Source organism: Eurosta solidaginis, chromosome 4 (assembly GCF_040869045.1).
Source record: "Eurosta solidaginis isolate ZX-2024a chromosome 4, ASM4086904v1, whole genome shotgun sequence".
NCBI lineage: Eukaryota > Metazoa > Arthropoda > Insecta > Diptera > Tephritidae > Eurosta > Eurosta solidaginis.
Window position 1 is genome coordinate 88,473,528 of NC_090322.1, and position 27,559 is coordinate 88,501,086.

A 27,559-nucleotide genomic window follows, 5' to 3' on the forward strand; every position below is an offset into this window, starting at 1 on the left:
AGCTCCTTTAGCTAACGTATAGTCGTGCGAGTTTCCGGTGTATCACACGAGTAGACACATTCACCCTTATAGATCTGCGTATTTTTGCTGGGAACTCGAATTTTTGTTAAATGCTTTTATAGCAATTCCATCGCTTCGTACTTAGAATATTCGTGCACAACAATAAAATGAAATAAAGCGCTATAAACCTTATTATTTTTGCAATTACCCCGCAAATTTAAGACCTAGGCGTCAGTGAAAAAAAAAAATGTTTTTGTTTTCTTTCGAATTGTAAATGAAGAGATTTGTTAGCAGGTTGTGGTCCTGCAGGTTGCGTTTCGACTAATTTACATTTTATACGATTTTTCAGGCTTTTCTCTGTGGCAATAAAGTGTGACTAGCCGCGGTAGATAACCTGAAAATAGAGAAAAAGCCATTAGTGCATGCATCAATGGGCATCGCAAAAGTGTGACAACTGACGGCGCGGCCGACACCGCAGTTGGAGCACCCCTTTGCAATGCCGGTAACCTAAAAAAGAAAAAAAACGAAGAAAGAAACCAATAAATCCCGGCGCCCATGCCAACGTGTAGGATCGTCACCACCATCCACGCCAGTAACCTGAAAAGAAACAAAATTAATTAATTAATAAAGAAAATATATTAAATTATCACATAATAAAATTTACTTACCAATTTTATCTCGTCCACAATCAGCGTACGCTACCCACGCGCCATAAATTTCAAAAGAATGAAAATGAAGTAAAGGAGAAGCGAATCAGTGAACCAGTCGATTTGCTTCCCGTTTGTTTCAATACCATTGAAATTTACATTCTATACATATGTATGTTTGAATGTTCACATTCTTTCTATACATCTGTATGTTAATGTATGTCCACATTCTTCCTATACATCTGTATGTTTGAATGTTCAAATTTTTTCTCTACATCTAAATGTTCACCTTTTTGGTAGTTGCTGCTGGGTAACAGTGCGCGGACCTTTAAAAGCAAAATGTTTGTAGACGAAAAATAGAAATAGTAGTAGTTGGTAGATTTTGGTCCGGAAAACAAAATTACAGTTTATATTTGTACAAAAAAATTCATAATATGTTGTTAAAACGAAATAAAGAACATTTTATGGAAATCAAACTCAACAAAAAATTTGCAAACAAAATCCATGTAAATGTGTAGATACATAGCTTATGATACTTGCCTTTTTCCTGTATTTCGAGCTATAAACACTCACGAGACTTTTGCCACAACGTCTAACTACCACAACAATTTTCTAATGTACCAAAAATACTGCCACAAAATAACCGATTTCGGCATGTTATCGTTTACGTAAAACTTTTTATTATCGTTCAAATTATTTACAGAGAAAAAAAAATTAAAAAATAGCGCAGTAAATATTTGCGTGCTCAAAAATTTATTTCCTGTTTAAGTTCTTCACAAATTTTTCAAAATTGACTGATTTGGTCAGTATCGCCTCCTAATGTTAGTTGGGTGGGCTTGGCAATTCAATACTTTAAAATGATCGCAGTATACGTTTTCAGTGCGAAAATACCAAAATATTGGTAGAATCTAAGTTTTGGTGGCAGAAGTCGTAGAAGTAGTAGAAAATGAAAAATGGTTCAAAACGGTTGGTCACTCTACCAACGCGGTAAAGTCCGTGCACTGACTGTCCATATACTTATACCAACGTATGTACATATATATGCCGAGTTTAAATGTAGATTATATTAGGGATGCTTAAAAGGATGCAAACGGGTACCCAAAAACCCGGGTCTGACAAATCGGTATCGGAGCCAAATACACTTCGGAAACCGTGTCGTTTGCTAAATGCCGTCAATTAAACTGGAGAAAAGTTGAACAAATAGTAGAAGGACAATTCCAAAAAAAAAAAAAATGATACATCCTACAAATTTGTCTCCTCTTACAAAACGAACATTTCCTTTATTTTTTTTTCTTCTTTTTATAGCATACGATTTTGCTGTCTAAACATTATTTTTGCGGCGGGAAGGAAAGTTGTTGGTTTTTAGCACCAACAACACAAATAACAGCGACTCAAAAGAACCCACGCTATGCACTTTCTACCCGGTTCGGTACCAGCATGTGCGAACCGAAAAATCGTAAATGCTCATTTTTCTGCAGCACTAGTGTGCACGTGGCTAAAGCGCCAAATACACGACACGAACATTTCCGCGAACATTCCCGTTATGTCATGTTTCTGCGACCTTTTCTGCCGTGTATGGTGGTGTTTGCCAGCTCGCGCAAATGTTCGTGCGTGTATGGCGAAATAGCTTATAATCGTAGTAGTTTCTGAACGGAACAGACGTGCGCGGAAAAGTAAAATGGACAATAAAAAATTTCTGAGTGAATTTATTGAAATGTATACATTTTTTTTACGCTTAATTGCCACAGCGAGCAATATTGCTGCAGCACAATTGTTGTCCGTATTCATCGCTGTCTGAAAGAGAACTAATGTTCGGCCAAAAGTTCGTATGGTGTATGGCCAAAGCTGCGAACAAGATTGCGGAATGTTCGCGGAAATGTTCGTGTCGTGTATTTGGCGCTTAACTAAGACGCTACCGGGTGAAACGAAATAAACAAAATAAGGCACTAAAGACCCAGGCACATAACGTGCGGGAAAAGAGGCCATGCACATAATGCGCGCCAAATATGAATATTTCTTTATGCAGCGACAGATGTTTTTCCCCTTACGCACGCGCTAATAAAATTTCCCAAATCTCAATAATACAATTAGGGACCACTCGCCCCTGCACTTCGTTAAGGACCCGACCTATTCATACCCATTGCATTCCTTTCAGAAAAATGGGTCGTTTTACTGCTATGCAACGGAATGCCGCCGAGAACGCAACGCGTTATTCGCTGGAATGCCGAGTCTGTTTTAAACGACATCCCATACGCTTGTGCCCTTTCTTTCGAACCAAAAAACCCGAGGAGCGGATGTACGCAGCGATCCGTGGGGGCCACTGCGGAAATTGCTTGGCACTAGATCACCGCTCTAACGCGTGCCCGAGCCAAGGAAGATGCAAAAAATGCGGCGGAAAACACCACACCATGCTACACATCTCCTCAATTGATGAAGAGGAACAGCTACTCCTCGAAGCCCGCTCCAAGCCTTGGAGTGTACAAGTTGAGGAGGAGCTGGAGACTGGGCCTCTTCGTCCAGCTCGAATCCACCGAACCGGAGCGGAGACTCGGTCTCTTCGCCCGAACACAACACCAGCAGCCAAATCGTTTCGACCGCTTTTGCAGCATGAGAGGAAGCGGCTCCAGCACAACACATCGAAAGTCCAGCGCCATATTCGTGACGGCCGAGCGGAGACTCGGTCTATTCGCCGGCAAACCAAGGACCCTCAACGAAGACAACAACCGCGCGACTGCAGAGCGGAGACAAGGCCTCTTCGCCTGCAACAACGACATCACACCCATCATCAGCCACGAGATCGCAGTCACGGATCCAACTCGCTGCAGCTCACCATCGTGTCCGCCTTCCGGGCTGGGCTCCTCGCATTCAGCTGCCACCGCCAACATGATACCAACGGTAGCGATCACACCCACCGCGGTCGTGAAGATAGAAGCGGGGGGTCGGCTACACCTCGTCCGTGCCTTAATTGACGGATGCCCCCCACCACCGTGATAGCAGATGAGCTCGCCCAGAAGTTCCAACTCCCTGCCAGCAACATTGGCGGGCAAGCAGGATGCCTACTACGAATCAGAGGAAGACACGGCCAAAACAAAAGAATTGCGATCCATGCTGCGGTCGTATCCAATTTTCAGCGCATGACACCCATAACCAGCATCGACAGTGCCATCGCAGCCCCGTAAGCACATCTTCGTCTGGCGGATCCGCAGTTCTACTCATCCGCTCCGATCCGCCTCGTCCTAGGCACAGAGGTATATGCGGAGATAATACTCCCAGGGATTCTGCCCACCAAGTTTGGCCCTTTGTTAGCTCAGAGTACCATCTTTGGTTGGGTACTCTCGGGCACAACGAAGGCTTTTTTATTTTATTGAATTTCTGTTGTACACAGTTGCACGAGGTGTGCATTGTGAATTCGTACAAGTGAAAAATCTTTCTATCCCTCCATTGCCATACCTACGTGTCAAATCATAGCTGACAGGGAGAACGGCTGTCCCGAATGGCCAGAGAATGGAAGAAAGGTTTGTTTTTCTTTTGTTCGCCGTTATTAAATTGAAGTGCCATGAATTGCACATTTGTTTCAAATCAGCTTTTCTTTTAAATTTGAATACAGAAAATCAGGCTACATATTAATACTCATTTCTAAAATCAAGTTTATGGATTAAATTTGAGTAACCAACTATGCAGGCATTTTAAAGCAATATACCAGTCGTCTACAAAAATGTTTGAAAACCACTGTTAAGCTAATGATTTAAGTAATCGAACAGCGATTGAACAGGTGAATGAAGCTGTTCACTATTGTGAACGTTCTATCAAACATTGTATGAATTCACAATGGAGGTGTGCGTTTACAATCATTTATCATTGCAATAAGTTATTTTTATTGAATTTTCTTCATACAAAATTCTATGCTTGTTCATTTCCAATGAATTTGTAATAAACGGCAAGAAATATCAACACATATATCTTCTTACTTCTTTTCGCAATCCCTAGCTCTAGGCAACCATGGCTCAGGCCTCTAACCATGACGGGAAAAGTGGCGAATGACTGAGGCAGCAGCAACCAAGCTCGCACACTACGCAAACCACCTTGCGTGCCGCCAAGCTGGTGGACTGGCCGTCGCTATGTTAAGTTAGATATAATTAGTTATAAGTTTTTTATTTTTTTCCTCTCTTCTTCACGGTCGGTGATCCTTGGCGGACTGTGAGGTTGCGAACCGCAAGGGGGCGGCATGTTTAGGCCCAATGCCTAACTTTTACCTGATTGACGGCGCCCCTCCCTAACGTTTTAATAATATTTCCAGCCACCCACACTCACGCCGCATTTGTGTGCATGCATGCACATGCATGCGTTTCATACACATGCACGTGTGTGTGCAGGTTGTCAGCACCCATGCACGTATATGTGGGGGTGGTTGTGTGTGTGGCTTTTTCCCCTCCTTAATACCAGAGGACCTTTTCGCGGCTTAGCGGTTGTCATCAACAGGACAACCGGCCTCTTTTATGATCGACCGCCAAGCAGTTCACAACGCCCAGGAGCGCCATCGTCACGTTAAGCACAAAGGTAACATTTTATCCTTAATATATTTTTCTTTCGATATCATTAAAGATCAAATTATAACGAGGGGAAATCCTCTTGTGTTTTTTTATTTCTTTTTGAGTGAACCATCAATCCCGAGATCGACCCGTGTGCGCCTACCCACTGCCGGCTTACGACGCACTCAGGCCGAACAGTATGTGACTTAACTAAGTATTTAGTTTCAATACCAATACCCAGCAAACACGCAAAACCGATATCAAAGCGATATTCGAAAATTTTATCCTAGTTTATGGTTGCATGAAGACAATTATAACAGATATGGGAAGCGAATATAAAAATAGCTTATTTGAAGAATTATGCAAACTTCTAAAAATAAACCATAAAACGTCAACACCTTACCACCGTCAAACTTTAGGCACAGTTGAACGTAGTCATAAAACATTCAATGAATACGTACGTTCCTACATATCCATTGACAAAAATGATTGGGATAAATATTTTAAATATTTTGCGTATTGTTACAATACTACCCCATCTACGGTTCATAATTATTATCCATACGAATTAGTATTTGCCAAAAAAACCCCAGACTTATGAATTTTTAAGAGAAAACACAGTAAGGCCATTATACAGTTATGAGGCTTACGACAAAGAAATTAAGTATAGGTTACAAATAGCGCAAGATAGAGCATATAAATTAGTAAAACAGGCTAAAGAAAAACAAAAGATTAGTTATGATAAAAATATTCACCATAAGGAAATAAATATAGGAGATGTAGTGTTAGTAAAAAATGAATCAGGACATAAGTTAGATAATAGATATAAAGGACCCTTTAGAGTAGAAAAGATCGACAGAAACAATAATTTTACTCTAATTCCATATAAAGTAGAAAATATCGATAGTAAGAATAATGACACTTTAATCCCATCTAGAATAGGAAATGAGGATAAGCAAAAATTTCCCAGTAACATAGAGAATAGCAATATCATAAATAATAAGAAAATAATAATTCACAAAAATAGACTTAAATTAAAGAATAAGTAAATTTTCAACCTAAAAACATAAAATACAAAATATAGAATTAATTTGTATTGGAATTAGAAGAAATGCATAAGCATTATAAAAAAACAAGTGAGATGTAGTGTAAACAGCCAACAATTTAAGGCCAAATATTTAAATCAGCTACCCTGTAACAAAAATAGTCTAAATGTTCATCAACACATAAAAAAGCATTTTCAATTCTTGCTGACATAGCCATTCACACGATTTAATACAGGTGTGTACAACGCACAACCAAACAAATTTACATTCAAGCAAATTTGCGAAGGTTGCATTTCCCACAGAAGTCACAACTCAACACAGGTGCGTAGGTACATATTTTGTATCAAGTTGTTGGTATGTAAGTATGTATGCTTAAGGTAAATATGTATGTATGCTTAAGTGTAAATATGTATATAAGAATATGTTTGAATAATTTTGTATAAATAAGCTGACAACATTTGAGCAATTAAGCATTGATCTTTGATCACTCACAACGCAGTCTATTTTATTTCAAACCTTTTACACTAGCCAGCGCAGCCGATGCGTTTTAATTCGCTGGGCTATGTTGATGTCTGCGTACAGCTCGTACAGCTCATCATTTAATCTTCTTTGATACTCGCCACCGCCAACGCGTAGAGATAAATCTTTCGAAGAACTTTTCTCTCGAACACTCCCAAGGCCGCTTCATCTGCTGTTGTCATGGTCCATGCTTCTGCCCCATATAGAAGAACGTGTACGATAAGTGAATTGTAGAGTATGATTTTGTTCGCCGAGAGAGGACTTTACTTTTCAATTGCCTACCTAGTCCAAAGTAGCATTCATTGGCAAGATTGATTCTTCGCTGGATTTCAGTGCTGATGTTGTTGCTACTACAGGTACTTCGTTTTATCCTCATTCACCATCAAACCCATCTTTCCCGCTTCTTTTTCCAGTTTGGAGTAAGCAGAACTATCAGCGCGGGTGTTTAGGCCGATGATATCAATGTCATCAGCATATGCCAGTAATTGCCAGCATATGCTAAACAATTATACCTACGAAAAACTGTCCTCATCAGGGCCACAAACAGTTTACGAAAAGAAAAATTTGCTACACAATTATGTTGTACATATTATATACTTACTTTTGGATTTTTTATATCATCCATATGTGACAAGAAAAAAACTGGAGTATAACCGATACTGGAGCTGAAAACGGAAACATTCCAAACCGAACTTTTGCCATAGCAGGTACCGATACCAGATCCAGCCCAAAACCGAAATTGTTACAAAAGGCTCCTGGCTAGAGCCAGAAGGAAAACCCGGAATCGTAATTGAAGTGAGTAATACAACCGAACTAGTATCCAAAAATTAAACCGAAAGCAAAATCGGTTCCTGAAGGGAGGGGGCAAAAGCAAAATTGGATCAAAACAACCGTGCAATTGCGCTGAACCCGAAAATGAAGTTTTGTTCTGTGGTATAGCGACTCAATTTCAAACTTTCGGCACAACCGTGCTTTTTTAATTAAAAAGAGATTACATCTCAAGACATGGAGTATATATCCTTCATGGAAATCTGCACCTCAAATGCCGACACGACGAGTTTCCAACGTTACACGTTATTACGTATATATGTCTTCTCGATATTTATTAGGTTACTAAATTATTTAATTTTTACTTTATAAAATACATGACATTTTAAAATAAATCAGTACTTATTCATGAACATATTTACTATTATCTCAGCATTTTATATACAATCTCATCCTAAACTTTCAAAATCCCTTGAAGACAGTGACGTTAGCACTCATACATACATGTATTGAAAATAAGGTCCACTAAAAAAACATTTAGCAATAGCGATAGCATTTCCCAATATCATTTTAATACTATTAATACAGAAAAAGTAAGAACTATATTCTTCCTAAAAAGTTGTATCTCACTTTACATTTAACTGCTTTGAAATATAAATACATAAATACATACATTAAAAGATGCATACAATACAAAACGGTCCCTTATTTAAGTTAAAACGCTGCAGCACCCAACACATTCCATTCCCACACTCTACCTGTACACGTGCCGCTGTATCAACATAATTGCAGTCATACCATTTGCAACCCAACGCCCTAATTCAAGGCCAATGATATTTCACCATATACACCTGTGGGAAACCAAGTTCATGATTAGTACCACGTACTAATGGTTACGCAATAAGAATCATACCAACAGGGCCAGACAGTAGCGTCAGCAAATTATGTTTCACACGATTGTGAAATACTTGCACATGCCCTCAGCGCATGTCAACCTTGAGAAGCTAGTGTCTAAGCCTGCGTACCAAATACTGCGCACCCCAAGGCGGCAGAGCAACAAGTCTATAAAAGGAAGCAGCGCGCATCAAAGTGGGAGTTGCATCGTGGACTACTAACCCGCTTGTTCTATTTCAATAATTTACTGTAAATCTAACTTTTCTGTGTTTTATTGCAGGGCAAGTTGGCCCTTTAATTTTTTTATTGTTCAAGGACCTTCAGTCCTTTACTGACGCCCGAGTAGGGACCAGTAGTGAAGTGAATTGGAGTGAAGGATAATCAAGTGAAAAAATTTGCTAAATTAAAGCTATATTTAAAAAAGGAATTAAACGCCAATAAGTGAAAGAAAAAATTAGCTAAATTAAAGCTATATTTAAAAAAAGAATTAAGAGCCAATAAGTGAAAGAAAATATTAGCTAAATTAAAGCATATTTAAAAAAGGAATTAAAATACAATAAATATTAGCTAAATAAAGGCTATAGAGTGAACAATTAAATGCTAATCCTGGTTACGTGAGTAATATTTCTTGTTTTTTCCATATTTCTTCTCTTTCGTCTTCCAGGATGGATTCACTCCAGGTTACAGTTACAAATTTGACAGGCGCCGTGAATGCACTTATGGACCAAATAAATGGTCTGGAAAGGCGTGTATCGTGCTTGGACACATTCCAAAGCAGAATCGCTTCGATAGAAGCTGCTACCTGGAGCGAGAAACGGTAGAAGCTCCAGTTCAACCCCGAGCTCCTGCAACTGAGGCGGAATTAAAGGATATCTCGAGGCTTCCAGACTCCGTGAAAGAGTCACAAATTTTTAATGGTAGTCCAACGATGTTTGTGTCGTGGGTGCACGCTGTCGAAAGCATCCTTAAGGATTTCGAGCCAGTGAAGCATAAGCCCATCTATCGGGCAAATTTACAACACGTTCGCCAAAAGATACGAGGGCCCGCCGATACTGCCCCGTATCCTATAGTATTTTTGACACTGACTGGGCCGCCATGAAAGAATGTCTATCACTCCATTATGCGGACAAACGTGACATCTGCACCTTGGAGTATCAACTCCACCAACTCCCTCTAAAGGATTCACGGCTCGATGACTTTTTCGGAGCCGTGAATCATCAATTTGCTCTAATAATTAATAAACTTAAAACTGAGAAATATTCTCCGGAGACAGTGCGGGTACTTATAGTCACGTACAGGATGTGTTCATCCGCGGATTGAATGGAGATCTCTCGAAGATGCTCCTGGTTCAGCGTCCAAAGACTCTACCCGAGGCATATTCAAGGTGCCTCGAATTACAAAATACAAACTTAAGAAATTACACGATGCATACTACGCGATTCAATAATCGCATCATCGCACCAATGAACACCATGCCAGAACGCATGCATGGCCTAGAGGGCAACAAGGCACCTCCGCTACCACCTAGGATGACATATCATCCCCAGGAGCGTCGATATCCCTTTGAAAAACGAGGTGGATACACTGTACCAAAACGGGATCCTCCAACAACCTCTCAGCCACCCATCGAGAAAATGGACGTAGACGAATCTACCCAGTCCCGTACGGTAAATTATATGAATAGACGAAATCCTTTTAAACGAGGTGCAAAGTCAGACAATCTTCAGCGGAAACAGCAAAGGCTGTTCAACATAGAAACAGACAGAACAGAAGGCACAAGATGCACAGGAGGAGCGTACCTTATATAGAGTTAGTACCTTACATAGAGTACTCCCTGACGGCCGCATCCTAGACACCGGTACCAATAAAAATTCCATCAGCCGAACGGTCGTAAAGCAAGGTAATCCGGTCGAAAACCCTTTCTCCGTAAAATCAGCTGGCGGAAATATTCTCATAAAAGAAAAAATTAATTAAAACTATTTAAAGACATAAGTAATGACTCTGAGACAACCTTCTTTGTGCTGCCAGGATTGACGTCATTTGACGGGATCATAGGAGACGACACACTTAGGGATATAGGCGCTATAGTTGATAGGAAATCGAACATCCTGAAAGTAAACAAATACAAAATTCCATTGAAAGCTCGCACATCTACGTTGTGTAAAGATCTCCCTCCTGAGACAGAAGGAAAATTGTGTAACCTTATTGTAAAATTTGGCGATCTTTTCTTACCCCTTAACGGGACGGAATCAGTAGACACTTGCGTACGAGCTGAAATTAAGACAACAACCCCCGAACCCATTTATAGCAAAAGCTATCCCTATCCTTCTTGTATGAGGGAAGAGGTCGACCGACAAGTGTACGAATTGTTAGAAGAAGGAGTTATCCGACCATCCGAGAGCCCATATAACTCTCCTATTTGGGTGGTTCCTAAGAAACCTAAGCCCAATGGGGAGAAACAGTACCGAATGGTGATAGATTACAAAAGACTTAACGCTGTAACGATCCCTGACACCTACCCTATTCCGGATATAAACGCCACCTTGTGTAGTCTTGGCAACTCTTGCTACTTCACAACCATTGATTTTACTTCTGTGTGCCATCAAATCCATATGAAGGAATCCGACATACCAAAAACTGCTTTCTCAACGATGAACGGAAAGTATGAGTTTTTGAGATTGCCTTTCGGCCTTAAAAACGCACCGGCCATTTTTCAACGCATGATCGACGACGTATTGAAACAATATATCGGCAAAATCTGCTATGTTTACATAGACGATATTTTTGTGTTTGGTAAGGATGTTGATGATCATTTGAAGAATGTCGAAATGGTATTTTCTCAATTGCTACGATCCAATCTTAAAGTGAATTTAGAAAAAGCACATTTCCTGCAGACTGAGGTTGAATTTTTAGGGTACGTCATCACTCCCGAAGGAGTTCGTCCCGATCCAAAAAAGGTCGAGGCCATGAACTCAATTTTGCCACCATGCAATTTGAAGGATCTAAAAAGTTTTTTGGGAATGACCTCCTACTATTGGAAGTTCATTTGGAACTATGACAAAATAGCTAAGCCATTAACAAACTTAACGCGTGGGCAGAATGCACAAATAAAGGCCAGTGCATCGAGGAAGGTAGCAATACAACTTGACAGCGCTGCTTTGCAAGCTTTTACTGACCTGAAGCGTGTGCTGACCTCCGCCGATGTTCTGTCATTTCCTGATTTCTGCAAGCCTCTTAACCTAACAACTGACGCATCGAACTACGCAATTGGTGCAGTTCTATCACAGGGGGATATAGGTACGGATAAACCAATTGCATATATTTCTCGTTCCCTAAAACAGACTGAAGAAAACTACGCCACCAACGAAAAGGAGATGTTAGCTATTGTATGGGCATTAGACAATTCGAGATCGTATTTGTACGGTGCCAAAAAGATAAGGATATATACCGACCATCAACCTTTAACCTTCTCCTTAAGCTGCCGCAATTATGATGCGAAATTAAAAAGGTGGAAGCCACGAATAGAGGAGTATAATTGCGAAATAATTTATAAGCCATGGAAGGCTAATGTCGTTGCCGATGCCCTTTCACGTCTGAAGACCGAATTAAACGCTTTAACGGATTCTGTGGTGGCTCAACCGTCAGGAAGCGAAATTGGAAACAATGATGAGGATGCTGCATTGTAAGTAACGATGCACTCCGCTGAATAAGATAATTCCGATCTGGTAAAGCATGTAGAGATACCCATAAACGTCTTTAGGAATCGCATCACGGTTACCGCAGATATTTTATTTCTTTACCAAACATCGAAAGATCGAACCTCATTCCAATTCTTAAGGAATGCCTTAATCCTAATGTCATAAATGGCATAAAAATCCCTGAGGAATTCATCCTGTTGTTCATCCAACTGTTGCGAAACGTGTATACGGATAAATTCCCCAGGTATAAAATCAGGATAACTCGCAGAGCACACAGGAATCCGAAAGTAAACCGAGAACAGGTTTTAGAAAAATACTACCACCCAGGTATGTCAAAACAAATTAGGGATTAAGTTAAGCAGTGCGAAGTCTGCAAGCTTAAAAAATATGACAGGCATCCGGCTAAGCCTCATCTCCAACCGACATCGATTCCCAGCCACCCATGTGAGATCATATGCATAGATATTTTTGAAATCGAAAAACAAAAGTTCCTTAGTTGTATAGACAAATTTTCGAAATTTGCCAAACTGTTCCCTATCAAGAATAAGTCGTCCATTTATATCCGAAAGAAACTTACCGATGTTTTACATTATTTTTCCGCGCCAAAAACCTTGGTCATGGACAACGAGAGGGGATTCCTAACATCACTCGTTCTCAATTATATTAGGTCTCTCGGGATTGAAATCTACCAGACGCCTACACAACAGAGCGAGACCAATGGCCAGGTGGAAAGGCTACATTCCACCCTGATAGAAATTTATCGATGCTTGTCTAAGGATCTTCCCAGAATGACTCCCAAGGAGAGGGTGGCGATTGTTGTAGATAGATACAACAATACTATCCACTCTATAACAAAAAGAAAACCGGTGGATGTATTCTTTAACAGAACAGCTAGAATAAACTATCAAGGCCTAAGAGACTTTGGGGATCAAACGCACGCAATTATCAAGGCTCCCTTATTCCACGAACAGGAGAGTAGAAATGCAAGGAAAAATATAACCCGCTCGCCCCCTCGGAACTTTAATAATGGTGATGAATTATTCATCGCCAACAAACAAATAAAAGGGAAACAAAAGGCACTCTATAAAAAGAAGCCATTGCCGAGAACAGAAATGTGACCATTATCACGGAAAGTGGAAAAAAATTCACAAAGTGGATGTAAAGAACGTATAAGATAACATTGGTCAAGAGGTTAGTGAAAAGCTTAAGATCATTAGAATCCGGAGGTCCGGATGCGAGCGTTAACGCGCCTGTAGCCGTTGAAGTTATAGTGGTTCAATTCCTTTTTTCTCACTGGTGTGGGATAACTGATTCGGAGGGGTTCAATTCCCCCAAAGTGATCTTAATTATTATCATTATTATAAAAGGGATCAACGCGGACCATCCATAGTCAAGTTAACACCTATATTCCAATGCAAATGAAAAAATATGCGTCACAAAAATTGCAAAATAAATACAAGTATAAGCTGCGAAAAAGGCGGCAAACATGCGTAAAAAGAAACGCCAAAATAAAAAATAAAAAGAAAAAAAAAATAATGAAAAAATATAATAAAAAAAGGGGAATGGAGATTCTCTCTCAAAAAAAGAAAAAAGGAAAAGAAAAAAATTCTTTTGCATGAAATTTACTAACAAATTAACAATTCAAAATTTTTCCAACTTTACTATAATTCATAGCATCTGCCTCTGCGCAACCGAGCACTCTTATGAGATATTTAAAATAGACTTACCATTGGCTTCTATACGAGATGGGTACGGTTAGATCATCGATGGACACTTTAAGCTCATTCACATAACAGATCTGGAGCACTATGACTTGGCAACGGCTCAACTGGAACGTTCATTAATCAACCTGAATGAAACAACAACAGCAACGGAGGTACTACTGTTCCAACTAAATAGAATTCACATGCACTTAAACGAGCTAAGAGGCCACAACTTTGCGAAATCGAAGCGATCCATTAATTGGATAGGGAAATGGGTAGCTGGATCACCAGATGCCACCGACTGGGTTAAGGTCCTCAGCAACGAAAACTCCCTTAATCAAAACAATAACAGTTAGTACAAGGTAAATAACGCAATCTTCAAGAAAACTAACGAATTATTGCAGAAGCTAAACACCATTGCGACGATCACAAATGACGTCGTTGAGATGAGAACCAGGGAAAGACTCGAACAGAATGTCCAAAGCAAAATAACCATTCTGAAGGAAGATATAAACGAGCTGATACGCGCCTGCTAAATGGCCAAGGCTGGCATCGTGAACAGCAATATTTTAAGCAAGGAAGAAGTTAACCAGCTTGTTGGCGAGATCGACATCCTTCCATACAGTAATGCCATCGAAGCCATCGAGTATAGTAAACCCTCGATCTACACTAACAACACGCTATTGCTGTATGTTTTATCTCTACCTAAAGTCACAGAAGAAAGATTCAACCATCTTATCACACGATCTAATATTCGGAGAGGCCATCGGATAGAATTGGCCTATAAAACTATCCTACGGTAAGCTCGTATACCTTATTGAACTATGTGCCAAATCCTCATCAGTTCCAATCGCACATAGTACGTACAAAGGTTCCAACGATGCTGAAGTACATACTGAGGCACTAGACAACGCCACATCCTTTAAGGCCATCAGTAATGTTCTGGATCACCATTATATATGCTTTGTGATAATCTTGAAAAATAAATAAATAAAAGAAAATCTATATATTTCTTATCATATTCCATTTCCTTGAGTGCAAGATCACATGCAGCACCAAATCCAATAACAATAGTCGAAGGCGGAAAAGAAAAATTTTAGCTCGTTCAAAATATATTCCCAAAAAATAGAAAAATGACGCCGGAGTGCTTCGAAATACCTTTCTGCATTGGCGGCCTTCGGCCGCGCTTAAATAAAATTACCCTGGGTGCGTCCAACCCCGATTTGGAGAGCAAAACTATATCCCCGCAAAATACTTATGTTTACAATTTTTTTGTGGGTAAAACAAAATCATCAAATTTGCAATAACCACATGAAAATTTTCAATTGAAAATTTTTTATTTCTTTTGCAAATATCTCTTTACAGACACAAAATATTTAACCTCCGCCTTCGGATTATTGCTGTCGAGGTCGATACACGTCTTTTAACACCTCCCTCGATATTTTTGGACGCGTATTATCAGTGAGATGCTGTCGTATAGAATTACCAAGAGTTGATGTGCTGCAAACGTTGAACAAATGATTCAGCTGCTATATGTAAATAAATAATAACAGTAAATTAAATAAATATCATTTAAAAATCAGCTAATTACCTATCTTTTCTGTTAAAAATGCGTTTTTCCTCCAGCTTCATCAGCAAACCAACTTTTTTCTTTTTTTGTTTTGGCTTTGTTGACGAAAATTATATGTGAAATTTTTCTTCTTCCATCACTTTTGACAGAAGAAATTGAAAGACCGATTGACAGTTTATGTTCCATCGGCAACAACAAAATACACAGGAGGGTTGCATTTTCACTTATGCTTCTACCTGGTAATTGTACCATGATAAAAACATCAAACAAAAATGTGTTTTTCAGGGGGCCCGCGATTTCGAGATACTAAGAAATTTTTTTTTGATTCAGAAGAGTCTTTAGTTGTTCCATGTGAAATTTTAAGCCGAATTTCAAAAGCAACGAATATTGATAATGATTTTTTGCCTGGGCCTAAGAAGACAATAAAAACATCAAACAAAAATGTGTTTCTCAGGAGGCCCGCGATTTATAGGTACTAAGACATTCTTTTAATTCAAGAGAGCCTTTAGTTGTTTCATGTGCAAATTTTAAGCCGAATTTCAAAAGCAAAGACTATTGATAATGATTTTTCGCCTGGACCTGAGAAGACTATAAAAACATCAAACAAAAATGTGTTTCTCAGGGGGCCGCGATTTAGAGGTACTAAGACATTTTTTTTTTAATTCAAGAGAGTCTTTAGTTGTTCCATGTGCAAATTTTAAGCCGAATTTCAAAAGCAACGAATATTGATAATGATTTTTTGCCTGGGCCTGAGGAGACAATAAAAACATCAAACAAAAATGTGTTTCTCAGAGGGCCCGCGATTTAGAGGAACTAAGACATTTTTTTTAATTCAGGAGAGTCTTTAGTTGTTCCATGTGCAAATTTTAAGCCGAATTTCAAAAGCAACGAATATTGATAATGATTTTTTGCCTGGGCCTGAGGAGACAATAAAAACATCAAACAAAAATGTGTTTCTCAGGGGGCCCGCGATTTAGAGGAACTAAGACATTTTTTTTAATTCAGGAGAGTCTTTAGTGGTTCCATGTGCAAATTTTAAGCCGAATTTCAAAAGCAACGAATATTGATAATGATTTTTTGCCTGGGCCTGAGGAGACCATAAAAACATCAAACAAAAATGTGTTTCTCAGGGGCCCGCAATTTAGAGGTACTAAGACATTTTTTTTAATTCAGGAGAGTCTTTAATTATTCCATGTGCAAATTTTAAGCCGAATTTCAAAAGCAACGAATATTGATAATGATTGTTTTCCTGGGCCTGAGGAGACAATAAAAACATCAAACAAAAATATATATGTGGGTCCAAATAAAACGCATTAAGTTCTTTTGAACAATTAAATATAGTTTATAGTTTATTCAAATTATTTTTAATCAGTGGTATTGAAAAGAACGCGCAGTCGTTGAAAGTCAATCGGTAACTAACTACGTTTCGTTCGTTTTAAATCAGCGTCATGTATTTTTCGTCAAGTGTTCGTTCGTATGTATCTAATGTCAGTAGAGGTGTATTATCTAGTAGCTAATAGGTCTGTCCACTTCTTGTTGTCCGTTCCTGTGTCAATCCTACATTCGGCCGTCCTGATATGTCGTTCGACCCGAACGATAGGTTCCAGGCTTTCATGTGCTCGGATATTGTTGTAGTTTTATGGGGACCCTCATGGTCACCTACTTTTTCTACTTCATACCTGCCATGGGGTAGCCTTTGTTTTACAACATATGGCCCTAAGAATTTGGCCTTAAGTTTTAAACCTGGACCATATTGTGTCCTTTTTATCGCAACCAACTCATCTACATTATATTCGGTCTCTTTTTTTCGCTTTGAATTAAATGAACGTCTATTCTCTTCTTGAATATTTGAAATATTTTCTACTGCATGTTGCCTGACATCTTCACGTTCGCTATTTAATTCTTCAACTAACGAATCTTCCAGTAACTTGCGCAGTTCTTTGGTTTCGGCTACACGCATGTCTAACCCCGTTAGTATTTTAAAAGGTGTATAACTGGTACTTCTTGTTGGACTATTATTGGTAAAACGTTGGACCGTTTCGACATACTTGTACCAGTTTTCTGGGCTATTGTGACATAGTTTCGTAAGAAGTGGAATAATAATGCGATGTATGCGTTCTACTTGTCCATTACCGCGAGGGACCCCTGTTGCAATCAACAGATGTTGAATATTTTCTTTGTCGCAATACTCATCAAAGCTTTTTGCTGTAAAAGCAGTACCTCTATCTGTTATTATTCGTCTAGGGTTACCAAACACTGAAGCCTGTTTTTCTAATCGATCTATGACTGAAGCTGAGTCAGTACTTCTGGTAGGATAGAGCCAAACAAATTTGCTAAACGCGTCTACTACAACAAGCAAATGATTGTATTTTTTGTGTGTTAATTCCATTGGACCTACGTGATCCAGATGGTACGTCGCAAGAGGTTTATCTTCCTTGTCGGTAGGCGAGAGTAATCCTTCCTTTTTTCCTACTTTCGCTTCTGCAATAATGCACTCTACGCAACTTTTTACTATTTTGCTTACTTTCGGTACAATTTGTGGTATATAAAAATGTTTTCCTATGTAATCTTGGGTCTTTTTTGCTGCCCAATGCCCCTGACGATGTGCCGCACGAATAACTTCCTCTTCCATTTCTAGCGGAACCACTACTAACTCGTTAACTGGGTCCTTATACAAAACACCATTCTTCATATAAAAATCTTCATAAACCTGGTTTTCGAGAACTTTAGAAATAGCCTTCACCCAATCATCTCTTTGCTGCGCCTCTTTCAAGCGAAAGCTTAAAGAGTCTTCTAGCAACACACACGACATTCGACTTAGTGCGTCAACATGCTTCATCTTCGTTGCTGGCCTATGCTCAATCACATAATCGAAGTATTGTAGGTACATGGCCCAACGAGCAACTCTAAGGGGTACTTCTTTTTTCTTCACCGTCTGAGCGAAAGCATTACAGTCGCTTACGATTTTGATCTTTTTTCCCAGCAAATATATTCGCCACTTTTTCAAGGCCTCTATGATCGCAAGAACTTCCAACTCATATGAGTGGTACTTCTGTTCTTCTGGCCTCGTCTTTCGGCTCATATATTGGATGGGGTGGAATCGTTGGTCATCTATGTCTTTCTGAAGAAGTACGCCCCCATAGCCATACATACAAGCATCCGTATGTACTTCGGTGTCAGCATAAGGATTGTAGATTTTTAAAACTGGTGCTTTAACAAGCGCTGACTTAAGTTGCTGAAATACTAAGTTTTCTTTCTCTTCGACCCTAAATTCGGTGTCTTTTCTGAGTAAATCGCTCAATGGTTTCGCGATTACCGCGTATCCCTCCACAAATCGTCTAAAATAGGAAGTGAGCCCTAAGTACCTTTGAAGGGATTTCCTATCACGTGGTAATGGAAACATACTCACAGCTTTAATCTTATCTTCTGATGGTTTTATACCCCCATCCTCAATAACGTAACCAAGAAATTGTATTTTTCTCTTTAGAAATTGGCACTTTTGCCACTTTATCTTTAGCCCATAACTTTCTGCTCTTCCTAAAACAATTTTAAGTTTTTTCAAACCATCGTCTACATCTCTGGCCGGGATAATAATATCATCCATATAAATTACGATGATTCCCTCCTGAACTAAGTCACGAAAAATAGCTGAAATATACCTACAGAAAACAGCAGGTGAGTTACATATACCAAAAGGTACAAAGTTAAATTCAAATTGGCCACCCTGTGTGACAAAGGAGGTATATCGCTTTGAGTTTGATTCAACCGGAACATGAAAGAATCTGTTAGCTACATCCAGGGTGGTAAAGATCTTGGCCCCTTGCAACTTTTCTAATGCATCGTCTATCAGTGCCATTGGGAAATTGTCCCGAAGAATCTTTTCGTTCAATTTCCTGTAGTCACAGCACAATCGCTTGGTTCCATCTTTTTTTGAAACGAGAACCACAGGCGATGCGTACTCGGAGTTGCTTGGCTGTACAATGCCATCTTTAAGCCAATTGTTGACCTGTTCGACAATTATGCGTAGATCTGCATGCGAAACTCTACGTGGTGTTTGATATATAGGTAAATAATCGGATACAATAATTTTCATTTCAACTGGCGATTGCAACTTCGGTACTGGTACGTACTGCTCTAACATCGTGCTTACTAGTGCTCGTTTATCTATTGGCAAATGTGTTAAGTCTAAAGGCAAATCGTTTTTAATATTAACTAATTCGTTTTCTGAACAAAGTGCTGTAAATTCAAGCAGAAGAAAATTATCTGATATATCTCTCTTCCTATCCGCTTCTACCTCACTGTCTTTTTTGGATTTTGATTTAAATTCGGCGTTTCCTTCGGAAAACGAGATATCTACATCTCTCAGTATATCATTTCCTAGTACGGCTTCGTAGCGCAAGTCATTAGATTTGGTAACATGAAAAGTAACTTCTACTGCAAGGTCATCTACATTAATTTGTTTAGTTATACTGCCTATTGTGTTTAATTCGCTTTCTTTCATACCAACTAATCTTCGTATTTCGTCACTTAATTGTGGGTAGTTCAACTTATGGAAAGTGCTGTAATTAATCAAACTCAAATCTGATCCGGTGTCGACCATAGCATCGACGGCTACATTTCCTATTTTAATTTTCTTGAAGATTAAACCGCTGCAGTGATTTCGGGGTGAATAAAGCATGGCATTAACTGTCCCTTTTTCTGTTTTTATTGGTTTTGCTGCATTTCCCTTGCATTCAAAACTACGATGCCCTGCTTGACCACACTTAAAACACGTATACTGCTTAGCCCCGCTGCTACAATCTTTTGCCAGGTGTGCTATTGATGAGCACTTATAACATTTTCTCGAATTATCTGCGCTACTTTGTGAGGTCGACGCCTTTGGCATGCTTTGACCATAGCTCTGCCTGCTTGATGACGGCCGCAAACCATGCACCCTTTCGTAAACCTTTAAATTTTCTTTCAAATCTTTTATAGTTTGTGCTTGGTATAGTATGATTTTGTTTGTCCTCGAATCAGGGATACCGTCTACAAAATACCCGATTATACTTACTTCATCTAGTTTTATTGGCTTTGCTATCTCCATGAGAGTATACAGATACTCTTTGAAAGACTCAGTGGCCTTCTTACGACGACTTTGTAACATTCTATGAATATCAAGCGCGGATAACTTCCTACCGAACTCGTCAATTATAGATGATTTTAATGAATTCCAGTCCCTAATACCGGCCTGACTGCGCAAGAATAATTTTGCTGCTCCTTTGAGTAGCTGTTTAGCGTATACATACTTCTGTAGTTCACTCCAACCTAACGTTAGAGCATTATCCTCAAACTCCTGTACCCAGTCGTAAACGTCCAATGTGTCGGTCCCTGTAAATGACGGGAGACTATCTTGAATGTCCTTTAAAGTGAAGTTAGGCCTCATTACTAAAGTTTGTGGAGCGGGACTGACGGCTTCTTCATAAGTTGTCTCTTTATCGCTTTCTGCATCACTTTCTTCATCGCTTTGTACTAATTGATAATGCCGAAGAAGTCTGTCCCTAAGGTCACTCTTACGTCCTTGAACACTTAAGTTAACACTTCTTAGGTTTTCTTTTAATGACTCTACTGTCATAGCTAAAATTGTCTGAGCGTCCATAGTCTTGGAAATGTGGTAAATATTAAAATATGGTGAAAAATATGTTTAATCTATCAGCTAAGAGTGTACTATTAAAATAGCTAAACTGGCAATGTTTAATAGTAATCTTTTAGCATGCAATTTTTAACATTTGATTTCAGTAGTCTATGTTTGATTTATTGTGTATTTATTCTTCTATTTTTATTTTTATTCTCGTGTACATACAAATCGTTGTCTCTGAATTAAATTCCTGCTTCTTTGCATGCATGCAGTTAACAAAACAAAATAATTCAATTCTTTTCGTTTGTTTTGATTACTATATTCTTAAATTAGTGATTTTGACAAGTATTACTTTCCTGTTTCCACTTTTAAATGATATTCGTGTTTTACTAAGTAACATATATGTATGTGTACCTACTTGTACGCATTCTATTTTGACATAAAATGTTTCGTGTGCTGCGAACTAAATTCTTAAGATTATGTTCTTACAAGATTTATTTGCTCTTCACTCCCACAAGTTGATCTATGTTTCTAGATATGAAAGCAATGCCTTATATTCTTTCTAGGTACAATATTCATAGGCTTGCTTCTTTTTAACTTTCTTCTTTAGTAACTAGACTTTCTACCTATGCCCTTTGGCTATATTGCCATCCTCTTCTTAAAATGTAAAACTGCCAGCTTGCACATACACATATACATAAATATATATTTTTTCCTTACAAATCAAAAATACTCAGAAATGTTCTTTAACATTCGTAATTGGAATAATTACCTTTTTCAGCACACAAATATATTGTAATCATGTTCTTGTTCCCATGCATGAACTTCAAAATGTAATGTTTAATGATTTCTTTACTACATTTAATCATTCACTACTATTTTATCCTTTGCTATGTATATATGTATATGTACATTTATACGTTTCTACTATTTGCTAAAAATATTGCGATTTTGAGCTTTCGTATTCGTACATACATAAATAGTTTCTCACTTACGTACATGGAAAATAGTGGTACCTCCAGAATTTTGTGCTGTTAGGGTATACTGATCCTTTTCTGCTTTCGTTGGCCTTGGTTATGTTCTGCTGTTTTTGTGAAATTCACCTGTCTCGTTGTGTATAGCTGTACGGCTCTGACTGTCTCGACTTTTGGGATTTCGGTCTGTTAATTTTTATTTCGTCTGTAGCTGAGTTCTCTCGCAGCAGATATGTATATATTGATGAGTAACTTTCATAAATTATGAAGTGTTTGTAGCTTTCGATGTATATCTGTGCTGCTTTCACACCAGCCTCGACTGTTGCAATTTCAAATTTTAAACTCAGTGTTGCTGTGCGGCTTTCACTGACATCACTTTTGGTACTTCGACTTTCGTTAAGTTTCTTAGTTTATTAGCAAACTCTGTACTTGAGCTATTCACATAAAAATTTCGCTGTGTACCTTCCAAAAATTTCTCGATGTATAGCTGTGCTGCTTATACACCTTTTATTGTCGCTATGTCTTCAATTTTTCTTCTTTCACGAGTGCAATACTCGTGCTTTATGCAACCGAATTTCGTCTTTTCCAATATGGTAGCTGGTTTTTTTTTTTCGTAGTGTTCTTTGATGTATAGCTGTGCGGCTTATACACCTGACGTAATTGATGTAACGACTTCAAATCCAAACATTATCTCTCTTGTTTCACGAGTGCGATACTATAACTCTTCGTATTTAAACTTCGGCTTCACAAATTTAAACTTCGTAGCCAAGTGACGCTACCGACCATTTTTCACGCTGTGATTTTCGGCTGTAACCTTAAGATACAGTTTTTATGCAATTTCTTTTGCTTCTCAATGAACCAAAGTTTAGAAAGTAACTTCTTATTTTATGTGTGGTTCAATATGAAAATTTCTTCTTTTGTTTTTTCAAAAATAACTATATTTTCATAGGTTTAATGCACTTTCACAACGAACACTTTCTTTTATGAGCGATTTTAACACGCTCGCGCATAGATTTTCACCTTAATTATTGTTACGGCTCAATCACGGTTGAGTTCCCCAAAATGTGGGTCCAAATAAAACACATTAAGTTCTTTTGAACAATTAAATATAGTTTATAGTTTATTCAAATTATTTTTAATCAGTGGTATTGAAAAGAACGCGCAGTCGTTGAAAGTCAATCGGTAACTAACTCCGTTTCGTTCGTTTTAAATCAGCGTCATGTATTTTTCGTCAAGTGTTCGTTCGTATGTATCTAATGTCAGTAGAGTTGTATTATCTAGTAGCTAATAGGTCTGTCCACTTCTTGTTGTCCGTTCCTGTGTCAATCCTACATATATTTACATGAATCCGAAATCGTAAAGTTTTGGTGGTGACACTGATGAAGGTTCATCTTCAAAAAGTCTTCCAACAATACCACCAACTCTGTATCAAAGTCCAGATTATTTAAACGACTTCGATATCGGTACCGTGAATAATGAGTTTTTGCGATCTGAAGAAGTCAACGAAATAATTCGTCGAAGTCATTAAAAGTGTTCTGTTATTTTTCCAAGTGATTTTCATGACGAGGCATTTCCTACCTCTTTGTTAAACAGAACCTTGCCAAATGGAGAAAAAGTGGAGCGTGACTGGTTGGTGTTGAATGCCAGTAGCAATGCTTTTTATTGCCTACCATGTCGTCTGTATAGCACGAATACTTTAAATCGACCTAAAATTTGTTGTCCTGGCGGATATTAGAAATTCCAGGTATGGAAGGAGCTATACGATAAACTGCCATCACACGAAAATACTCAAGATCCCATTAAATGTTATATTCAATGGCGATTTTTACAAAATCTAATTCAAAAGGAGGCTACAATTGATACACTTATCAATGTCCAGCTAAGCACTGAAACTCAAAAGTGGAAAGAAATTTTATATAGAATTTTGGCCACTATTTTATTTTTGGGTGAAAGAGGCCTAGCTTTCAAAGGCCAAAGTATATATCTCGGTGAACGAAACAATGGACATTTTTTGGACATCTCAGATCTCATAAGCCATTATGATCCTATACTTGGAGATCATTTGGAGAAAGTTAGGATTTCACAACGGCAGCACAAACGTTTACAAGTTCACTATCTTTCCCCAGACATTAAAAACGGGTTTATAGAAATTTGTGCAAAGCACGTGAGGGAAACTATATTAGATCAAGACAAGAAAGCCAAGTATTCTGCTATTATCGTTGATGCTATGCCTGATGCTAGTCACGTTGACTACGTTCATTTTGCGCTAACTCCATTTCAATTCGAAAGCAACAAATTTTACAATTCAAGAACGGTTTTTGGCTTTCGTGAATTGTGACCGAAAAACTGATCAGGAAATCGCTGATTTAATTTGCCATACTCTAGGTAAACATGGAATCTCATTAAAAGATTGTCGGGCACAAGGGTACGATAACGGCGCCAATATGAAAGGAGCTTACAACCAGCGTTGACAGATTGACGACGCCGTCGTCATTTTGACGATTTTCAAATAGAATGACGCTTGGACGTTTTTATAATGAAAAATGACGATTTAATTTAAATATTTAAATATTAAAGATTTATCGTAAATATTTAAACACCAAGAAATTACATATATTTAAAATTGACAAGCTTTATTGAACATTGTATACCTTATACTAAAAATATGCTAGCTTTTGCTGCAGATGGGCGAATAACATGACCAGCTTGAAGCATTCGGTCGCCCGAATTTTTGAAAAAGAAATTCCTAACTTTATTGCTTTTAAATGTATATGGGACCTGGAATCATGAAAGGGGCCTATTGTGCGAAAATAGTTTCTTAGTTTTTTTCACAAATCGCATTTAAAGCCAAATCGGATCACAGATTCGATTTTTTGAAATATTGCGATCCATGAGCCACCTATGGGAGATTTTTTTATTATTATTGCATTGTCTTCGGGTTCTGAACTATATTCCAAGTTTCAAGCTTGTAGCTTATCGGGAAGTTACTTAAATTTTAATTACAAAATTCGTTCACAACGGCCGGCCGTTACACAGAGTCAAGCTAAACAAAAACTATAAACACGTTTTACTCGAAAACTTGTTTTCGCACAATAGGTCCCGTTCATGATTCCAGTAGCCCGTTCCTGTAACCTTGCGTTATAATAACGAACGATTTGCTATCGCAAGGCACGTATCGCTTTCGATATGAAAAGTGTTTCTGTAACGCACTCAATTCACCTTGCGATATAATAGTGGTGAGTTTTTATCATATCGATGGAAAAATCGAAATGGCAAAACGCTCATAACCATTGACAATGTGGATCGGATGTTAAAAGCGGCTTTAATGCTACAATTGAAAGGCGCTGTTACAAACTGCTGATTTTATAACAGAGAATATAACCGATTTCACATTGCAGCCAGCATATAGTCTGGAGAAGTAGACTCAGTGTGAGACACTAAATGAAAAAATTCTGGCTTACGAAACACAAAACTTTATGCATGTAAATTAACGTGTGCGATTATTTGAGCATTAAATTTATTGTTTTATTATCTCGCAGGTAACCCAGTGCAGTGAATTTTAAATTTTGACGCCAAAAAGTTGCAACCTATCATAGAAAGAGACAATTTGCATGTACGGTGCGAGAAAGGTGTTTTTAATGCTGTAAAACGTTGGTATGAACACGATGCTTCTGCGCGCAAACATCATCTGCCACAATTAATTGCTTGTCTGCGGTTAACCCAATGTAATATGGTCTTTGGTATGGCTAATATTCATCCGTTACCGGGTTGTGAAAACTTGGCATTAAAGGTTTTAACTTGGCATAGATACCCCTTGGCTCGTTCTAAGCTGACATTGAAGTATACAGAGAAACGTGGTGGCCAGATTCCTGACGAAGAATCACTTTTGGCTCTTAACCGATGGGAAAATAATACCGGGATATGACTCTTTACAAATGGTTTATGATATTATTTGTAAAATGTTAAGGTAGAATCAACAGTCGGTGTTAATGACCAGTATAACAATAGCTTCCCGCTCAAGATCACGGATCGAAAACTATTTTCACTCTAGCGATAAGGAGACTCCTTGAAGTTTTTCGGGAGTTTTGCTGTTGTCGATGTGGACAGCTTGATTCGGTACACTCCGGAAAATACCACCATTAAGGTACGTGCCCGACCATCTCGGGAAACCACATTAACCCTTCTACCCTCTTTCCGAAAGGAACTTGGGGTGGCTTTATCCTGGCCTGCGAAATAAATAGGATTAGTTGGCTTGTCTACTTTTATCTACCTCTGTATCTTTCTCAATATCCAATTAGCATTAATTTACTTTCATTCCCTTCCAGACCGTAAAAAGGATTTGGTTGAGCTGCAGGCCGGCGAATACGTTTCCCTGGGATTGTAGAAAAGAGGATACTGGCCGTTGATTGGCTACGGATAATTGTACAATTTAGACTAGCAAGAACAAAATTAGCGACCAAGGTGAAAAAGGCAAACAAGTTGCATAAAATTATACACAGCAGACAGAATGAGACCATTCAATAAAGTTCTCACCGGACCATATATGTAATCTTATATTGCTAATAGAAAATGCTCGCAATGTGTTTTGAATTCCAAATCAAAACAAGACAGCCTATACAATTTTTGTGATTGTAGCAGCATAAATGTGACAAGAAAAAATTTAAATTTAATTAAAATAAAAATTTAAGGCGACTAAAATACCAGATTCAAGGGGCTGTGTAGCGCAACCCTTCAGGTGGCCAGCGCAATATATAGCTTCTCCAAACCCAATTGTCACCTATCCGCGGCGAATCCTGTTTCACTAACAGACGAGGCTCTGGTGCCCCAAGCTCCTCATGGAACTTGGGGTGGGGAGGGAGGGAATGGCCTGAAGGTTTAATGTGGCCACATAAATCGTTCCCGAGATGGTCGGGCTAGCGCCTAATTGTGCTATGGTACCGGAGCGTACCGGATCTGTATCCGGCAAAGGACCATCACATCGATAACACCCTCCAAAGCCGTCGGTGAGCTACCTTATCGCTACAACAACAAGAACAACAATTTTTTAACTATAATTATTAGTATATATAAATGATATTTTTTTTTGTAAATATAATTATTAAATATAATGGAAGTTGTAATGTGTTTTTAGGTGCGTTATTACGTTTATATTTATATTGTGTAATGAGTTAGAGAAAAAAGAAAACGTTATCTATTTGAATGCTGATTTATTTAATTATAATTAATATGTATGCACTACTATATAAACTACTTTGCGACCATTGTTTCAATATTCAATATTTCTTCATTAAATTCATTTCATAAGTAGTTTTGTATGAAATAGATACTTTATATGTATGTACAAAGCATTGCAATTAATTTGAAACACTTTATTCAAATTTCAAGAAAATTCCAGAAAACCAGAATTCCAGCAATACTAGCTAAACAAAATTCAACTTTAATACTTAAATTTCTGCTTATTTTTAACAAACAAAAGAAATAAGTTTATATAGAGAAATGGGGCTAAAAAATGCATATCAGAAAGTTTTTAAGATTTCTAAGAAAACAATTTTAAAGCTTGGGGTGACTTACAAAGTTTCTCGAATTTGGAGTGTTCC

The 27,559-nt window shown here is 38.3% G+C and overlaps 1 long non-coding RNA gene across 1 annotated transcript in view; it reads left to right on the forward strand.

Moving 5' to 3' along the window:
- Window positions 1-26,778, forward strand: part of LOC137248052 (uncharacterized) — a 58,214-nt gene extending 31,436 nt beyond the window's left edge. Inside the window, exons 4-5 of the long non-coding RNA XR_010952030.1 lie at window positions 25,502-26,106; window positions 26,288-26,778. This is a non-coding gene — a long non-coding RNA (uncharacterized lncRNA). The remainder of the gene's footprint in view (window positions 1-25,501; window positions 26,107-26,287) is intronic.
- The last annotated feature ends 781 nt before the right edge of the window (window positions 26,779-27,559 follow it).